Source organism: Salmo salar, chromosome ssa11, assembly GCF_905237065.1.
Source record: "Salmo salar chromosome ssa11, Ssal_v3.1, whole genome shotgun sequence".
Lineage (NCBI taxonomy): Eukaryota > Metazoa > Chordata > Actinopteri > Salmoniformes > Salmonidae > Salmo > Salmo salar.
In genome coordinates this window covers 79,499,751-79,508,013 of record NC_059452.1, presented here as the reverse complement: position 1 = coordinate 79,508,013, position 8,263 = coordinate 79,499,751, and positions in this window count along the sequence as shown.

Genomic DNA, 8,263 nt, shown 5'->3' with positions numbered 1-8,263 from the left:
TTATACCTGTCAAAATATGATGTCCATATGGGCTTCACTAGTGCAAATGGAGTCAGGTTTAAGAGACAATTTGGCGTATATTTTTTAACAATATCTGCAATGTATGTTTTGAAAACCCATGTTTTGATTCATCTAAAACAGTTTGAATGAGGTTGTATTTGAGCTAAAGTTCATATTGTGCTACGTGTGAAGTCTATTAAGATAAATCGTTAATTTACGTTTCTGTTAAAATATCGCTTTGATGTTAAGGGGCACACAGACCACCGGAGAATTGTTGCCAAAATGTACAAGATGTGAGGTCAAAGTGCTAATCCCAAACTAAACCTAAACTTTGTGCAGTTGTGAAGATCTGAAATCTTTTGTAGTCAGGTACATGCTATCTGGATGTAACGTTACCTAAAGAGGCAAGGTGGAGTTATACCCTGAATGCTTACAGATTACACAATAATGAGCTCTCCACAAATGTTTGAAGATTAGGGTTTAAGGGGCAATTTGAGATTGAATTTTGAAGAAAACCTTTATTCAAAATAAAGGTTTTGAAGTTGAACACTGTTTCTTTTTTATATATTCCCTTGTATAGAAATAGTAATTTTTATTAAATTATCCCAAGTATATTGAGGTAACTATTTGCATCAGCTTTTTAAGTGTAGTTGTGAGTATATATTTGAGTAGTAGGAACCCAATTTAAATACATTTTACTAACCTGAGTACCATAAGTAACTGAGCAAAAAACATTTGTAGATTAAACATAGAATATCAATTACAATACTGAGTAAATTCAGCAAATTAAACTTAGAATATTAGTTCTGTAACTGATTGACATATTTAATGTATAAAACTTATAACATTAGTTTTCGGACTTGAAGGACTTAAGCAGGTCAAACTATAAAAAAAAAATGTTCTGAACCTGATAAAATTAAATTGAATGAAAGGAATTTGAGATCCTGTTTGCACATAATATACACTGCTCAAAAAAATCAAGGGAACACTTAAACAACACAATGTAACTCCAAGTCAATCACACTTCTGTGAAATCAAACTGTCCACTTAGGAAGCAACACTGATTGACAATAAATGTCACATGCTGTTGTGCAAATGGAATAGACAACAGGTGGAAATTATAGGCAATAAGCAAGACACCCCCAATAAAGGAGTGGTTCTGCAGGTGGGGACCACAGACCACTTCTCAGTTCCTATGCTTCCTGGCTGATGTTTTGGTCACTTTTGAATGCTGGCGGTGCTTTCACTCTAGTGGTAGCATGAGACGGAGTCTACAACCCACACAAGTGGCTCAGGTAGTGCAGCTCATCCAGGATGGCACATCAATGCGAGCTGTGGCAAGAAGGTTTGCTGTGTCTGTCAGCGTAGTGTCCAGAGCATGGAGGCGCTACCAGGAGACAGGCCAGTACATCAGGAGACGTGGAGGAGGCCGTAGGGGGGCAATAACCCAGCAGCAGGACCGCTACCTCCGCCTTTGTGCAAGGAGGAGCAGGAGGAGCACTGCCAGAGCCCTGCAAAATGACCTCCAGCAGGCCACAAATGTGCATGTGTCTGCTCAAACGGTCAGAAACGGACTCCATGAGGGTGGTATGAGGGCCCGACGTCCACAGGTGGGGGTTGTGCTCACAGCCCAACACCGTGCAGGACGTTTGGCATTTGCCAGAGAACACTAAGATTGGCAAATTCGCCACTGGCGCCCTGTGCTCTTCAGATGAAAGCAGGTTCACACTGAGCACATGCGACAGACGTGACAGAGTCTGGAGACGCCGTGGAGAACGTTCTGCTGCCTGCAACATCCTCCAGCATGACCGGTTTGGCGGTGGGTCAGTCATGGTGTGGGGTGGCATTTCTTTGGGGGGCCGCACAGCCCTCCATGGGCTCGCCAGAGGTAGCCTGACTGCCATTAGGTACCGAGATGAGATCCTCAGACCCCTTGTGAGACCATATGCTGGTGCGGTTGGCCCTGGGTTCCTCCTAATGCAAGGCAATGCTAGACCTCATGTGGCTGGAGTGTGTCAGCAGTTCCTGCAAGAGGAAGGCATTGATGCTATGGACTGGCCCGCCCGTTCCCCAGACCTGAATCCAATTGAGCACATCTGGGACATCATGTCTCACTCCATCCACCAACGCCACGTTGCACCACAGACTGTCCAGGAGTTGGCGGATGCTTTAGTCCAGGTCTGGGAGGAGATCCCTCAGGAGACCATCCGCCACCTCATCAGGAGCATGCCCAGGCGTTGTAGGGAGGTCATACAGGCACGTGGAGGCCACACACACTACTGAGCCTCATTTTGACTTGTTTTAAGGACATTACATCAAAGTTGGATCAGCCTGTAGTGTGTTTTCCCACTTTAATTTTGAGTGTGACTCCAAATCCAGACCTCCATGGGTTGATAAATTGGATTTCCATTGATTATTTTTGTGTAATTTTGTTGTCAGCACATTGAACTATGTAAAGAAAAAAGTATTTAATAAGATTATTTCTTTCATTCAGATCTAGGATGTGTTGTTTAAGTGTTCCCTTTATTTTTTTGAGCAGTATATTTAGTTTGTAATGCACTAAAAGCGAAGTATATTATACTTAAATGATCCTCCTTGTTGAATTTACTTAAAAGGCTGATGCAAATAGTTACCTCAATTTTTTTAAAGTAAAGGGCACAATATTTTTTACAGTGTAGTAGTGTTTTACATTTGTCACATCCGTGTGTAGTTGGCGTGTATAAGACCTAATCATTTGATGGTTTGTGTGTATAGTTTTGATGCAAGAACACAATTTTCAGGCAAATTAAAATAGTTTTGAATTAAGTGTTTGGTTTTGCAAGAGATTTGAGGTTTTGTGTGTAGAGTCTAGAGAAATGGAGCCATAGTTTCAGAAATCATGTGGAAGCAATTGTCAAACTGTAATGCACTCAATAGCTTTCCTGACTTCATTATGAACTTTAAAAAGAATGGTGGTGTCAGCCAATTGTGAACACTTTACCTCTTTATCTTCTGAATACCCCTAAAGGTATCCTTATTGATATGAAGTGCAATAACTTGTGGGACAAATAAAAATAAGGAAGGAGATATTGGGCATCCTTGTTTCATTCCGAGTCTAATGTCAAATCTCTGAAGTTCCATGGGGTCATTTAACAGAGCTGTTACTATTATTGTAAAGTGTCTTAATTACACTTTGAAAATATTGACAAAATAAAAATGGATAAGTCTCACAAATAAAATAATTGTTCAACTGTATCAAAAGCCTTGTAAAAGTCTACAAATAAAATAAAGCTATCTTCCATTGTAATGAGTGCGCTGAGAGTCAGGAAGCTAGTTCAGGGAGTGAGTGTTTTAGTAAATAAAAGAACCAATGAACACGAAAAACAAACAACGCACCGACATGAAAACAGTCAATAACACCTGAGGAAAGAACCAAGGGGAGTGACAGATATAGGGAAGATAATCAAGGAAGTGATGGAGTCCAGGTGAGTGTCATGAGGGGCAGGTGCGCGAGACGATGGTGACAGGTGTGCAGGATAATCAGCAGCCTGATGACCTAGAGGCCGGAAAGGGAGTATATGTGACATCCATAACGTGCTCATTGTAGTCTATCAAGACCAATACTAGTCGAATATTATTACATATATGTCTTTATATATTTTTTCTTATGTAACTAGGCAAGTCAGTTAATAACAAATTATTATTTACAATGACGGCCTACCAAAAGGCAAAAGGCCTCCTGCAGGTATGGGGGTTGGGATTAAAAATAAAACATTTTAATAAAAATATCGGACAAAACACACATCATGACAAGAGAGACACTACATAAAGAGAGACCTAAGACAACAATATAGCATGTCTGACCTTCATAAAACCAGACTGGGTATCATCAATGATTTGGTCAAAACCTTTTTTTAAGTCTTTCTGCAAATATAGATGCAAATAGCTTTCCATCATTGTTCATTAATGTGATTGGTCTCCAATTTTCTAACAATCTTTGTTTGGTTTGGGGATTGCCGAAAATAGGCCTTGTGTCATAGAAACAGGCAGGACCCCTAAATCATTTGCCTCCTTAAAAACATTAAATATAAATTCAACAATGTCCTCCTGAAAGTATTACTGGTGTAAAAATGACCATAGAATTCTGAAACATATTTTGAAATATCTTTGGAGTTTTCATTTTCTTTGTTCATAAACTTAATATAGATGGCAGAGATAAATTCAGAATTTTCTCTCTAATTGTAAAAGTATTTAAAAAAAAATCACCTTCCTCCCACTATCTCCTTGATCTGACAAATGCCCCCTTTGCTCTCTCGTCATACGTTCGGTCCATTTCTAGTTGTAAAGAAAATAACTGACCCTTTCCTTATTCATCAAGGTCCTCCATTGAGATTAGAGAATGTATTTCCTTAATAAGTTTCTTCCCTCAATTTTTTAAGTTCAGCCATTTCTTTACCTCTCTTCATGGCTGTTCATCTTATTTCATACTTCATTAATTCCCAATATTTTCCATAAGACTTAAATAGTTGGGCTTTCCTACAATTTTCTTTTATAATATCTTTGGCATCCATCTTGAAATTATCATCTGCCAACAGTCTACTATCGACTTTTCAAATAACTCTGATTCGGTGTATTAACTTCAGAGCCATTAATGTTTAAAGATAAGAATATAACTTTATGATCAGAAAGAATTGATGGTTCAATGGATACCTTGACTACAGTGTTATCTGATTAATTAGAAATCAACCAGAAGTCAATTCTTGACTGTCTGGACATGTCCTTGTTACTCCAAGTGAAGTCCTTTTTATCAGGATATTTAGATCTCCAAATATTGACTAATCCAAGACCAAAACAGGTTATTAAACTCAGGATTAACAATGATGGATCTGTTAGGAGGGGGATATCTGTCAATCATCACATTAGATACAGAATTAAAATGTCCATCTAAGATAATTTTGATATCCTGAAATACACCTATAACTATTCATCTCTTCAAATTCTTGAAATAATATCCTGTTGTTTTGTTTGTTGTTGGATGCATAGATATTCCCTAATAAAAAATGTCACGTTTGAAATTTACTGTTAAAATTAACCAACATCCAGAGTGGTGAGTCTTACTACTGATGACCTCCTCTTTAAACGCACCTCTTAAAACTGCTACACCTGCAGAGTGGTGTCTTACTACTGATGACCTTCCCTTTAAATGCACCTCTTAAAACTGCTACACCTGCAGAGTGGTGAGTCTTACTACTGATGACCTTCCCTTTAAATGCACCTCTTAAAACTGTTACACCTGCAGAGTGGTTGTTGCCATATGATAATCAGATATCGTTACCCCATAGATTCTTCCAAAAAGCTAGATGGGAAGAACAAGCATGAGTCTCTTGTAGAAAGTAAAAGTCTGCATTAAACTGTTTGCAATACAGGAAAGTAGTCTTACGCTTAAGTAAATTACGAATACCTCTGACATTAATTGAACAAAGAGATAAAGACAAACGTCAACCAACAACCTTGTTATCCTAATATAATCTTTTCCTAAGGATATGTAAGTCAAAAGGGTTTCCATCCCATTATTAACCCCTCCAACAAAAAACAAGAAATAATGGTCATAAAGTTACCAAATTATTCTTACTCCCACAAGGGGGAGACATTGTGTAGACCTTACAATAAGCAGTTATTCACCCATAGTGTTTAGTTTACCAGTTTTCAGGTCAGCCTTTTCTCATTCAAGTGTTTGTGTACCGTAATTTCCGGACTATAAGCCGCAACTTTTTTCCCAGGCTTTGAACCTCGCGGCTTAAACAATGACGCGGCTAATATATGGATTTTTCCCCGCTTTCAAGTTTTTTCTCTCCAAAAAAACACATTCTGTGACGTGCTCAGTTTTTTGGCGGCATGAAGCTTTCATTAGACCAATGAAATTGCCGAATGGGTTAAGGTCAAACAACTTTTTTTTTTACTGTTTAGATTAAATCGAGCGCTCTCAAACTTCCCATCATTCTGATTACGGTAGTCATTTTGTCACCCTCATCATGGCAAAGACACGGAGAAATGCATATGATGCAGCTTTCAAGTTGAAGGCGATTGATCTGGCTGTTGGAAAAGGAAATAGAGCTGCTGCACGGGAGCTTGGTCTTAATGAGTCGATGATAAGACGTTGGAAACAGCAGCGTGAGGAATTGACAACTAAAGCTTACTGCAAATTTTTTATTTTTTGTTACAAGCCGTGTTTCGTTAAAGCCTATTTATTTTTGTTACAAGCCGTGTTTGGTTAAAGCCTGTGTAAAGTTCATTTGTTTCAATGTACCGGTAGGCACCTGCGGCTTATAGACATGTGCGGCTTATTTATGTTCAAAATAATATATTTTTTCAAATTCAGTGGGTGCGGCTTATATTCAGGTGCACTCAATAGTCCGGAAATTACGGTAAATTCTTTACAATAAAAGGCTGCTTTTCACCTGGCAATTAGGCAGTGTTTAGGCCTACCAGTTCTGTCCAAGTTAGACTCTGGCTCTCTCTCAAATGTTCTGATTTGGCCACATTTCTTTCCCATCGATGATCACTCTTGCACCGACAAAAATGCTGTTTTCTGTGCCTTTCGAGCTGCAGCCACCATCGGCCACCGTTGCTCTCGTGTTACTTTGTCTGCTGAGGTCAGATCCTCCGTGAAGCTCAATTTTTGCTTGATGAGGAACACATCGTTTTTCGCTCGCCTCCAGAGAAGATCCGTGTAGATCTGTTGGTGAACCGGATGATGGTTGTCCTCGGTCTCTTGTCTTGATACTTGAGTCTTCCCAAAGAATGAACGATGTCCACATTTTCCTGAAGTTTGGCTTTTGATTCGGGAATGACAGCTCCACAGATGTCAAAACTCTGCATTTGATGTCCTCACCCGCCTGCTCTGGAATTCCATGGAGCCTCAGGTTCCACCTGCGCTGGTATCTCTCCGCCTCATTCACCTTTTGCTCGAGTTCAGTCACCTTTTTATTTTTCCTGGCAGATAACTTCCACTTTCTTCATGTCACTTTTGAGGGTTCTCACTTCTCCAAAGATAAAGTCAACTGATTTTTTTTATGGCCTCAATTTTCATTGTATTCTCCCTAAGCCATTTGCCCTTTCATCTATCTTTGCTGTCAAAAGCATCACAATATTGTTTCGCATCTCAAGAAGTGACACCCTATTGCCTTCATCTTTTTCCCCTGGGGCTTGACTGGAGTGCCAGGGTCGTAAGGTAACGGCCCGAGCTGGGGACTGGATGGGCGAAAGTAATTTTCATCACACATAGCAGTATTTCCCCCCAGTTACATTCTGAAGAGGAGTACCCAAAACCATACCATCTTTTGCTGTTAATTGTCCATCTGATGATTTCTCAATTTCTTTTCATTTGGTTTTGGAAGTTTACATGTAGACAAGCTAGTTTTTGAGCTAGCTAGCTGATCTGGCTATCTAGTGTTGTCGCTAACTTAATAGTTTTAGAGGGGAATACATTTAAGAGGGTAATCAATTACTTTGGTAAGCAAACTAAACCATATTCATACAGGGTTTTATGACCTTAGAAATGACCAAATGGTCATATTTGGGTGAGGAAATCCAATTATTCCTTCAGCTACCAAAAAAACACATCTGCACTGACCACCATCTTGCGCGCACCCCAGTTCATTAGTTACCAGCCTCAGAAGTTGCAGCCCAAAAAATGCTTCAGAGTTTGAGTAACAGACACATCTCAACATCAACTATTTAGAGGAGACTGAATGAATCAGGCCTTCATGGTAGAATTGCTGCAAATAAACCACTACTGAAGAACACCAATAATAAGAAGAGACTTGCTTGGGCCAAGAACACGAGCAATGGACATTCAATGGAAAGGTGGAAATCTGTCCTTTGGTCTGATGAGTCCAAATTTGAGATTTTTTGCTATTTGACCAAGGAGAGTGATGGAGTGCTGCATCAGATGACCTGGCCTCCACAATCACCTGACCTCAACCCAATTGAGATGGTTTGGGATGAGTTGGATCACAGAGTGAAGGAAAAGCAGCCAACAAGTGCTCAGTATATGTGGGAACCCCTTCAAGACTGTTGGAAAAGCATTCCAGGTGAAGCTGGTTGAGAGAATGCCAAGAGTGTGCAAAGCTATCATCCAGGCAAAGGGTGGTTACTTTGAAGAATATAAAATATATTTAGATTTTGTTTAACACTTTTTTTTGGTTACTACATGATTCAATATGTGTTATTTCATAGAATGTAGAAAATAGTAAAAATAAAGAAAAACCCTAGAATGAGTAGG